Here is a 12,243-nt window from a genome sequence, read left to right as displayed (position 1 = left end):
ATGGCCACAACATCAAAGTCCCAAGTACCAACCCACGCTGCAAGTTCACCCACCCTACTCCGGATGCTCCTCACATTGAAATAGACACACTTCAAACCACCTTCCTACCTGCCGACCTTGAAACCTTATTTATGACCTCACTACCCTCAATCTCCTGTACAATGGAGCTATAACAGGTTGCCAACACTCTGCTGAATTAGTTTAAACTCTTCCAAAGAGCATTAGCAAATCTCCCCCCCAGCCCACCCCCCAAGGATATTGGTACCCCTCTGGTTCTGGTGTAGACAATTTCATTTATAGAGGTCCTACCTACCCAAGAATGAGCCCGAATTGTTCAACTGCTCTCCCTTCCTCGCCTTGCTAGCACGTGGCATGAGTAACAAACAAGAGGTAACAACTCTGTTTGTTCCAGCTCTAAGCTTCCACCCTAGCACCCCGAATTTCTGCCTCACATCCCCATTCCTTTTCCTACCTATGTCATTGGTGCCTATGTGGACCACGACTTGGGGCTGCTCCCCCACCCCCTTAAGGATGCTAAAAATGTGATCCAAGACATCATGGACCCTGGCAGCTGGAAGGCAACATACCAACCGCTAGTCTTACTTGTTCCCACAAAATCTCCTATCTGTCCCCCTAACTATGGAGTCCCCAATGGCAAATGCTCTATTCTTCCCTCCTCCTTCTCTTCTGAGAAAAAGGGTCAGACTCTGTGCCAGAGACCTGTATCCCAAGGCTTACCCTTGGTAAGTCGTCCTCCCCAAGAGTATCCAAAACAGTATACTTATTATTGAGGGGAACAGCCACAAAGGATCTGACTGCCTGTTCCTTTTCCTGACCCAACTGTAACCCATTTACATTTTTCCTGTACCTGAAGTGTGACTACCTCCTTGTAACTCCTCTCAATTACCTCCTCAGCCTCCCAAATGATCCAAAGTTCATCCAGCTCCAGCTCTCTAACGTGGTTACACACATCAAAGAGCTCCCAGATTCCACAATTGTAACACATCACCTACTCTGACATCCTTAAATGCTTCAGTTAACTGCTTAATTAATTTATCCAATTGTTTGTTTTCCTTGTTTATATATTTTATTGACCCTATCTCCAGGTTCTGTACTATTTTCCTTTGAAATAGACCTTAATCACTTTCCAAATCATGTCCACTGGAGTAGTGCCAGATGATTGGAGGATGGCAGATGTTATTCTCTTATTCAAGAAAGGAAATAGGGATAACCCTGGGAATTACAGACCAGTCAGTCTTACGCCTGTGGTAGGCAAATTATTGGAGAGGATTCTGAGAGACAGGATTTATGATTACTTGGAAAACCAATAGTTTGATTAGAGATAGTCAGCATGCCTTTGAGGGGCAGGCCATGCCTCACAAACCTCATTGAGTTCTTTGATGATGTGACAAAACACATTGATGAAGGTAGAGCAGTGGATGGAAAGTATTCAGCCTGGAGCTCTGTGACCAGTAGTGTTCCACAGGAATCTGTTCTGGGATCTCTGCTTTTTGTGATTTTAATAAATGATTTGGATGAGGAAGCGAAAGGATGGATTAGTAAGTTTGTCAATGACATGAAAGTTGGTGGAATTGTGAATAGTTGTGGAGGGCTATTGTAGGTTGCAATGGGACATTGACAGGATTCAAATAGCCTGAAAAAGTGTGAAGTGATTTATTTTGGAAGGTCGAATTTGAATTCAGAATACAAGGTTAAATGCAGGATTCTTGGAGGAACAGAGAGAACTTGGGGTCCATGTCCATAGATCCCTCAAAGTTGCCACCCACGTTGATAGGGTTGTTAAGAAGGTGCATGGTGTGTTGGCTTTCATTAGCAGGGGGATTGAGTTTAAGAGTTGGGATGTCATGCTGCAGCTCTATAAAGCCCTGTTTAGACCACACTTGGAATATTGTGTTCAGTTCTGGTCACCTCATTATAGGAAGGATGTGGAAGCTTTCGAGAGAGTGCAGAGGAGATTTATCAGGATGCTGCCTGGACTGGAGGGCATATCTTATGAAGAAAGATTGAGGGAGCTAAGACTTTTCTCACTGGAATGAAGAAGGATGAGAGGTGACTTGAGAGAGGTGTACAAGATGATGAGAAGCATAGATAGAGTGAATAGTTAGAGTCTTTTTCCCAGGGCAGAAATGGCTATCACAAGGGGGCATAATTTTAAGGTGATTGGAGGAATGTTTCAGGGAGATTACAGAGATAGGTTCTTTACATAGAGATTGGTGGGTGTATAGAATGCACTGCCAGAGCGGTAATAGACTCAGATACATTAGGGACACTTAAGCGACTCTTGGATGGGAAAATGGATGATAGAAAAATGGAGGGTATGTGGGTTAGTTCAATCTTAGAGTAGGATAAAAGGTCGGCAAAACATCGAGAGCCGAAGGGCCTGTACTGTTCTATGTTTAGATACTCATAAAAATGTTCTCCTATCGTAGTGAAGGATACAAACCCAGACACTCATCAAGTGCCAACACTCCATTCAAAATTGTATTTAGTGCTAAGTCACACTTAGATGCCCCTATAAATGTGCTTCTGAAACAAGGCATTAGCTCAATCTACAGATAAAGGTAAACCACTTTTAATTGGTTTCCTGAATTAATTAACTTCAGCAGGAGGTAGAGGGGGCTTCAGTCACCTTGCTTAAGCCTGGATGAAATTTAGAATTTAAATAGTTATTTACAGTTAAATAATAAAAGTAAAACGCAAATAAAAGATTTTAGGAAGAGATTAAAAACTCCTTAACTAACCAATCTCCCATCCCTCTGCTTAGAATCATAGTCAGACCCAACTCAATCTAAAAGGGCCCTATCAGATGGAATTTTCACTCTGGGGAGGTGAGAGTGTAATTGAGGCGAAAGTGAGGACTGCAGATGCTGGAGATTAGAGTCAAGATTAGAGTGGTGCAGGAAATGCACAGCAGGTCAGGCAGCATCCGAGGAGCAGGAAAATCGATGTTTCGGGCAGGAGCCCTTCATCAGGAAACAGGAAAATTGACGTTTCGGGCAGGAGCCCTTCATCAGGAGGGTATAATTGAGTTAGGCCTGCCATCTCCAGGGACTGTTTGGAGGTGACTATGGGAGTGGGCAAATGTTCAGGCTGCTATACAGTCATAAACTCATAGAGCAATACAGCACTGTAATAGGAGCTTCAGCCCACCATGTCTATGCTGATCAACAAACACCAAACTACACTATGCTATTTACCTGCACTTGGCCCACAGGCCACTATGCCCTGGCATTTGAAGTGCTTGTCCAGATGCGTCTGAAATGTTGTGAGAGTACCTGCCTCCACCACTGTCTCAGGCTATGCACTCCATACATCTAGCACCCTCTCAGTGAAAAATGTTTTCCTCAGATCTCCTCGAAACCATTGCTCCCCACCTTAAACTTATGCTGTCTGATCTTAGACATGTCTGTCATGGGGAAGAGAGTCTCACAATCTACTTTGTCTATGCCTCTCATAATTTTGTATACCTCAATTCACTCTCAGCCTCCTTTGCTCCAAGAAAAACAATCCCAGCTTATCAATTCTCTCCTCAAAGTCCTAGACAGTATCCTGGTGAATCTCCTTTGCACCCTCTCCAATGCAATCATGTCCTTCCCATAGTGTGGTGACAAGAGTAGAGTCATAGAGTCATAGAGACGTACAGCATGGAAACAGACCCTTTTGGTCCAACTCGTCCATGCCAACCAGTTATCCCAACCTAATCTCGTCCCATTTGCCAGCACTTAGCCCATATCCCTCTAAACCCTTCCTATTCATATGCCCATCCAGATGCCTTTTACTGCACACAGTATTCCATTTTTGGCTTAACTAATGTTTTATAAAATTGCAACAGGACTTCCATGATCCTATATACAATGCCCCAGTTAATGAAGGCAAACATCTCATATGCCATATTCACTACACTGCCTACCTGTGCTAACACCTTAAGGATCAATGGACTTGTCCTGAGGTCCCTTTGTTCATCATTACTCCCTAGTGACCTGGGTACATGATATTACGCATGATAGAGGGAAGTAGGAGAGATGGTGCTATTGCATTATTAATAAAAGAAACTATCATTGCAGTAATAAAGGAGGACATTCCAGAAATCACTGCAAATGTATGTGGGGCATGAAGTGGCATAGAAGCAACAGAGGGTATGAGGTGGCATAAGAGGTAACGTAGTGTTAGGTAGCATAATGTGGCATGGGGGTTGGTGAAGGGATAAGGGGCAAGGGCTGGATGGCCTAACATCTTTTTATAAAACAATGTGAGCCTTCTATCCAGTCCAGATTACTATTTTGATGGGTTTCTGCAGTCCTCCCAATTCTGAAAAATTCAAAATAAAAGACTGAAAGAACTGCGGATGCTGGAAATCAGACACAGAAACAGAAATTGCTGGAAAAACTCAGCAGGTCTGGCAGCAACTGTGGAGAGATAGCAGAAATCTGAGTTCTGATGAAGGGTCACTGGACCCGAAAAATCTGCTTTTGTTTCTGAAAGATGCTGACCCACTGTCTTTGTGATATCACTCGGTCACTAACAGAGAACCATGTGTGCCTAATGTAACCTAGCTTGTCTCATTGAATATGTTTGATTTTGTTTAACTAGTTGAATTTAGCCATTGTATGCATAATCATTCTACTAAAACATTTGTACAGTTTGCAGCAGGACTAAGACCGCTATCTAAGTGATATTATTCAATAGTAGGAGGCTTGCAGCGTGCCATGAAACACTTACAATCAAATGATCCAGCTGACATCATACACCCAAAGCATGGAGGTCAAGTAGTTTATATTATTCAAACTCGGAGATTTATGTTACTGCCTTGAACTTATTTTTTATTGTTTGTTATTTTTGAGTCTGTAGCAGCAAATAGCAACCAGTTTCACAGCAATCACTGAAAGCCATTGTGAAAGAAGTATAGTTGAAAAATACCCAAGGGAAATATTTTAGATCTTTCTGATAGATATAGATCTACCAGGTTGACCTGATAATTCTCAGGCATTTTATTTTTTTTTGTGAAATATGTGCAGTGGCACAACTCACTCATTCACTGATCAACTCACTCATTCACTCGCCAACTCACCCACCTACACACTCAACCACTCACTGATTCACCAAATCACTTTCTTACTAAGCCAATCATTCATTAAAAGATTTGAAATAATTGAAAACTTAAATGAATAGGGTAGCTATTGTTCTGATTTCTCTGTGATGGCTGGGGGGAGGGTGTCCTTTTTGCATTTGTCTTATTCTACATTTTTTTCAGATTTTCCCTGGAAATGCTGCATGGCCCATTTCAGCAGTTGCCAGGATGGGAAGTCCTAGGTGAAAATGTGCAATTTAGTCAGGATGTAGAGGCATCACAAGCCAGTGATGATGTGCTCATTAATACTGCTGACTGGAAGATCTGAATTGTGGTGTTGAGATTCCTCATTATAAGTACTTCCATAATAATGCAAACAATGAAAATTCTTATTAATTTCTTCATAATTTGTTCCTTTTAAACTTTTAATTGTGAGGTTGAAACACTACTAACTCACTTTGATATAACACATAATCCTGTCACATCTAAATGATTGCATGACACATTTATTACCCGAGTATGTGGCCTTTCAGTGAACAGCTTGATCAATTTAATTCCATTTTTAAGACACAGATCCTTCCATATCCCATGTTAAGCTTCTCTTTCATTACATCTACCTCTTCTCATCACTTCCATTGCTTACTATTTCTATTTTGCTTCATTTATCTTTTATAACTTTGTTAAATGCCACTGCCCACATAATGTCATATATTTGGTTGACAAACTGGTTCTGTTTATAAGGTGGTATTATACCATGTATTAGAATAGTATACATTCCCCACCCTGCTCTAAAGGAAATAACAGCCCTTTATCACTTCTGAATCACCAATAACAATCATTCTCATAAACAAAGCTTAATCAAACAAATGCCAAAATACTCTATTTTGTTAAAAGTAATTTAATACAAGAATGCTCAAGTACTAAGAATGTGTATCAACAGTATAATTTAACCTGACAATATAGATAATGTTAACTATGAAAACAAGGTTGAAGACCTTTGAAAACATTTTCCCATATTTGATGAGCGAATGAATAATAATAACTGAGTTGGTGTGTGTGTCTGTGTGTCTGTGTTGGTGTCTGTGCCTGTGTGTAGTTGTCAGTTGCCACAACAAAGCTGGAACAATGTCACATAAGACCACGGGCATACTGAAATTATACATCAGATGACAGCATTGCAAGGAGATTTATACTATTTTGTTATTGGCATTGTGCTGCGTGGAATATCACATATGATAACAACATTACTTTTTTTATCTGCTTCTATTATTTTCCAACAGTTCAACTCTGTCACGGTGAATACAGCCACAAAGGCAAGGAAGCAGAACTGTGGATTCCATCTCAGCGCCAATGTTCCACAGTGATTGGCCATTCAGAGGTTTATCTCTGCCTGAAGATGGATATAGGTGAACCAGACTCCTGTCAGTTTTTCCCCAAGAGGAGTACACAATCCCACCAGCAGCCACATAAGGACTGATGGAACTCATCACACACATTGTTAAAGCATCAGCCTCTGTCAAAACTCCAACCTCCTGTCACAGTGATGTCAGATGAGTGCCCTATTGCTTAATCACCACACCACTGAAGAAATGATTTTGGAATAGTCCCTGAAGTAAACTCTGTTCTTCACGCTTTTTCACTTTAGTATGCTGTTTATTTTACCTGTCTTTAGTAGTGATAGACCATTACAAATACCAGATCTGAGATACTGCATGCACTTATACTGAGTGTTCACAGCTACATTTCCACAGTAAATCTAAACCAGGTTATTCTTTTTAACATCCTAGAATGATATCAAACAATATATTTTCACATAGATCACGTTGTACAGGTCATATGTGTACTTTGTATGAGCCCATGCTAGTGTTAATTACTTACTTCTTGCTAAAGTTCCCCAAAAGAAGCTGCCCAGGATTTGCCCCGGCCTCTTTAGTAGGTTGGAACATTTTTCATTGATGACATGCAGCTAGGTGTGGCATGTTCCTACTATACAGCAGGACAATGTGTCTTATGTACTCTCACTTGGATGTACTCTCCAGCTCTCCTTGACAGGGGGATGTGGAAAGGATGTTTCCTCTGGCAGGAGACTTTCAAACTAGGTGTAACTGTTTAAAACTATGGTGCAATCTATTTTTGACAGAGATAGGAAGGTTTTCACTTTTTCTTTCTCCTGGAGGATTGTGAATCTTTAGAATGCTTCGCCTCAAAATACTGTACAGTGGAGTCAGAATCTTTGAATATTTTTGAGGTAGAGGTAGGTAGACTCTTGAAAATCAAATGGGGTGAAAAAAGTGAAACAAAAACAGAAATTGCTTGAAAACATCAGAAATTCTGGCAGTATCAGTGGAGAGAAATCAGAGTTAATCTTTCAGGTCGAGTGACCTTTCCTCAGAACTGGGATGAAAAGTGGTTGGGTGCAGACAGGAATATGGAGTTCAAGTTAAAATCAGATCAACCATACTTGAAGGGCTGTGTGACGTACTCTTTATCCTAACTGATATATTTGTATATTCAGTATGTTAGACAGCCTGATGGAAAGGGTGGACAAGTGGCAGATGAAATGAATTAAGATAAGTCTGAAGTGGTTCTGAGGAACAAATAGGATGTGCAAAGATTATTAGGTACATCAACAACATTCTATTTGATATGTTCTGCCCAACATTGGCAATGGCCTCAGCACTGTCCCTTCTATTGGAAGGTAGGATGTTCAGACATGTCTGCACTTTCCCCCCCCCCACCCCCATCAATCCCGCCCACCCATCTCCCCCCCCCCTCAAATTGGGTATGGCTACCTCTGGCTGCGCACCATTTTTGCCTGGTAAGTGATAAGGAATGTGTCAGGAATGCAGTGCAATGAGTTTCAGAAAAGTGGTTGTCCTAGTTTAATAACTGGTAGAATACGGACACTGTAAGATGTGGATATGAGGTCTGCAGCAGTGCCAAATGTGTAAGGATGAGATGAAGCCATGAATTTTCAATCTGAGATCCAATTCAGAGACTGTTAATTTATTTCACTCTCATATCAGTTCAGACACTAACACTGTATGTACCTATTGAGGGATTTCATTTGTACGTACCTACTGAGGGGTTTCATTTCACTTACACATAGATTGGAGAAGCTGGAATTGCACTTAGGGTGGGGAAGCTTGAGAGATTTGACAGAAGTTTTCAAAATCTTGAGGACAAATACCCAGAGTAAAGGCAACATTAGGAAGAGCTCAATTATGACCTTCAAAAATGTTGAATAGCTTTCTTCTGAATTCTAACCATTCTATGATTCTATTGCACAATATAGGTCAGAGAATGGGGAGTGATAATTTGACTCTCCTGCTGCAAGTGTTAGGATGTAACATTTAAAGATATAGTCACTGATCTTGATCTCTTGTGTAAGGTTTTGAATTTCTTGCAACATGCCATCCAAGTCCTCTGCATTAGATCCTGACATCACCTCTGAGACTATCTTCTGTCACTATCTTTTGACTATGTTTATAGAGGGCCTTGTGCCTTTCTGATCTTCTGGGGGTGGTATGTGGGCTCTGTTTACCGGCTCCATTCAGCATTGCAAAGACTGATGCTCACTCTGTCCATTGTGTGCCATACTTCAATGTTCCCAAGATTAGCTTTTCCACCAGCACCTGTTTCAGCCAAAGAGCACCCGAAGTAAAGCTAATGTATAGTTTTGAACTGGGAAGTCCAGCTTTAACTGGTGGAGGAAGTTACAATTTTGAGCCCTTTGATGATGGATTCAGCTAATGAACAGCACCGTTAGAATTGGCTACATGCACCAGTCATTCAAATGAGCAGGTAGTATCAAGTTGACATGCTGTCTACATTATACCAAATGGGCATAATTAATTAAACATAGGAATCCCATGCCCATTATCAGGGTATCCAATTTAACCCCTTTGGCATGTTAAATTCAATTATTTGTCACTCAGAATGAAATTAACCTTTACTCTCCCTGTTACACAAATTCTGGTTGTTTTCCTGGTTATAGTGAGATTTGTTTTCAAATTATAACAACTTATTATGTTATGGCAAAAATAACACTTACCACAATCCACCCCATGTTGCTTTAACTCAGGCAGACAATCTACTGGCTGATTACGGTTAAATACAACACATCTAAACACAAGAAGATTGCCAAATGAGAGACACTGTCACACTTGTTATTTATAAAAGCACATTACTTGTTCTGACTATTAATCTATTGTCAATGTAAAAAACAAGCAATAGTCACAGTTAAACATTGCACCAGGAGGAATCAACAATATCCTCTCTGTGGGACCTTAGGTGGCCAAGCAATTGTCATGCAAGCTTTGTTGTGAGTAATAATCTGCCCTTTAATGACGAAATGATGGACCTGCCAAGCACTAGCTCCTGCCATGGACTGCCTGTATTTCCCTCCTGCCAGGCAAAAAAGATACCCATCTGGGAGTTATTAACATATCCTCATCAATTCAATACCGACTTTAACATAATCCATATTTGTTGGAGGAAGTCCAAGAACAGCTCGAGAACAGCAGTCATATGTTGCTGTGACACATTTCAACCAGTAAAGATAAAGCATGCTTGGGCAGCTAAGCAATTCAGAAATGCAAATATCAAAAGTGCTTCTCTGACTAGATAAAAAGGACAAATCCCTCTTGGCAAGACATCTGAGTTGCTTGTTTTCTATCCTGAATTCTCCAAATGATGTCTTGTATAGTTATAAATAGAAGATCAAAGCTTGTGTCATCCCCATTATGTCTCTAAATGGGTTATGTGGAAAATCTGTATTCACCACTGAGTTTGTGTCTCTTAAATAGCGTACTACATTTCCTATTCGACAAATTGATTAAAATAAAATGAATGTCAAGCTAATGCTTGATTTAAATTCTCGACAACATCAATATATCTGGCTTTCAATATCAGGGATGGTTCTTCTTCAACAGATCTCTGATTTCTAATGTAGACTAAAAATGATACTAAACAACAATGATCAAAAATAGCCTGCACTCAAATATTCAAGGCTAATCACAGATAAGAACAGTTGCTTCAATTTCTATAATAATAGTATAATTTTATCACAAATTTGTAGTAAACATATGTTTGACTTGAAAGCTTTTTTCCCCGAAATGCAGTATGCAGGTTTTGATCCATTTACCCTGAGATAATGTGAACAATTAGACACTCAGCATTCTTTTTGGCATTTCTCCAGCAAGAACTGTGAGCCAATGTTATTGCAGCTTTCCCAGAGTGTGCTAATAAGATAACTGCTCCCTGTTCTCAGGCTGTAAGGCTGGTGCTATCAGTTTAAATCCAAAAGAACACAGCTACTATGAGCTAACTTAAACCAATACCAATGTCTTCCTTTTATTGAAAGCTTTATATTGTTTCTTTCTTCATAAAAATTATTATTTCACATGGATCTACATTATTTTTTGACACATTTTAATGTGTATATATATAATGGGATGGAAGTGGAATTTGGCTAGGTGAAGAGTTTTTGTCTATCCCTAATTGCTCTTGAGAAGATGGTGGTAAACCACTTTCTTGAACTATTGCATTTCGTGTGTGAAAGGTACTCAAAAAGTATTGCTAAGAAGGCTGTTCCAGGAACGTTATGAATAACAGAGAAGAAATTGTGATATATTCCCAAGTCAGGATGGCATGTGACTTGGAAGGGAATTTTCAGGTTGCCACGTTCCATTCTATCCGCTGCCCTATTCTTTCTAAGTGATAGAAGTTACAGCCAGGATTTTGCCAATAGAGCAGATGTGCCAATGTCAGGAGGAACATGTGTGGTATCTGAATGCATGGCAGGCAGCAGAACTTCCACTTGGATTTGACCATCAGCATCCAATTTCAGTGCTGCCAGTGAGCGAGTCATTAGACTGACAATGACAAGTGTGTCCTAGTGCTGGCAGTTTGCATGCAGCCTGGATTTTTAAATGCCCCGGTTACCATTGCAATAAAAACCAACTCCACTTCAGTCCATTGGCACACCTGGCATTTTGATAACATCACTGTAGGCTACTGGCACCTATGCGCTAGTCATTCTGAGGCACTGTAAAAGTGTAACACCATACCACTGAGATGGCACAGTGAGATAGCCATCAAGCCATCTTGACTATTAACGGCCTTCTGAAAAGGACCGGCAAGCCATTCAATTCCATCAAACCACTACAAAGTCTAAAAGGAATTAAGTTGGACTGAATACCCAATATCGAGCGAGGCAACAGAAATGACAGCAGCAGACCCAGTTCTGAAGAAGGGTCACTGGACCTGGAACATTAATTCTATTTCTCTGCACAGATATTGCTAGACCTACTGAATTTTTCCAACAGTTTCTGTTTGTATTTCTGAAGTAATTTGTACTTTTCTTTTCGGGCAGATTACATGGTGGCTCAGCGATTAGCAGTGAATAAATACTGGGCGGCACGGTGGCACAGTGGTTAGCACTGCTGCCTCACAGCGCCAGAGACCCTGGTTCAATTCCCGCCACAGGCGACTGACTGTGTGGAGTTTGCACATTCTCCCCGTGCCTGCGTGGGTTTCCTCCCACAGTCCAAAAATGTGCAGGTTAGGTGAATTTGGCCATGCTAAATTGCCCGTAGTGTTAGGTGAAGGGGTAAATGTAGGGGAATGGATCTGGGGGTGTTGCGCGTCGGTGTAGACTTGTTGGGCCGAAGGGCCTGTTTCCACACTGTAAGTAATCTAATCTAAAAAAAAAGTGAATATTATTACTGCTTGACCTAGAATTATAGAACCATTAATTAATACAGCTTACAAGAAGGTCAATTGACCCATTGAGTCAAATTTTAAAGAATAATCCAGTTAGTCCTATCATTTCCCCACACCCTTGTAACTTTTTTTTCTTCTGCTACATTTTTGAAAGCTCCTATTGAATCAGTTTCCACCACTGAATCAGAGGGTCCTTCCAAATACTGACCAGTCATTGCATGAAAAGGTTTTTCTTCATGTCTCATTAGGGTTTTTGCCAATCACTTTACTCATTCAACAAAAAATGTGCAGGAGCGCTCCTCTTGGCTTCCCCTGGTCTAAGGAGAACAGCCCCAGCTTCTCTAGCTTATCTGCACAGACAATTCCATGAACCTGTGCTGATCAACATTGATCACTTTAGTACTAATAAACTGGAAAGCTTTGCCTTT

The 12,243-nt window shown here is 40.7% G+C and overlaps 1 long non-coding RNA gene across 2 annotated transcripts in view; it reads right to left on the bottom strand.

Annotated features, from left to right (window-relative positions):
* LOC148149611 (uncharacterized) overlaps positions 1 to 12,243 on the bottom strand; it is a 155,025-nt gene that overhangs the window by 83,836 nt on the left and 58,946 nt on the right. The window lies entirely within an intron of this gene.

This window comes from Chiloscyllium plagiosum, unplaced genomic scaffold (genome assembly GCF_037043375.1).
Source record: "Chiloscyllium plagiosum isolate Xiang-an unplaced genomic scaffold, Cpla_swu_hap1 HiC_scaffold_7, whole genome shotgun sequence".
Lineage (NCBI taxonomy): Eukaryota > Metazoa > Chordata > Chondrichthyes > Orectolobiformes > Hemiscylliidae > Chiloscyllium > Chiloscyllium plagiosum.
Note: the sequence above shows the minus strand (reverse complement) of the source record. Positions and strands in the feature narration are given on the sequence as shown.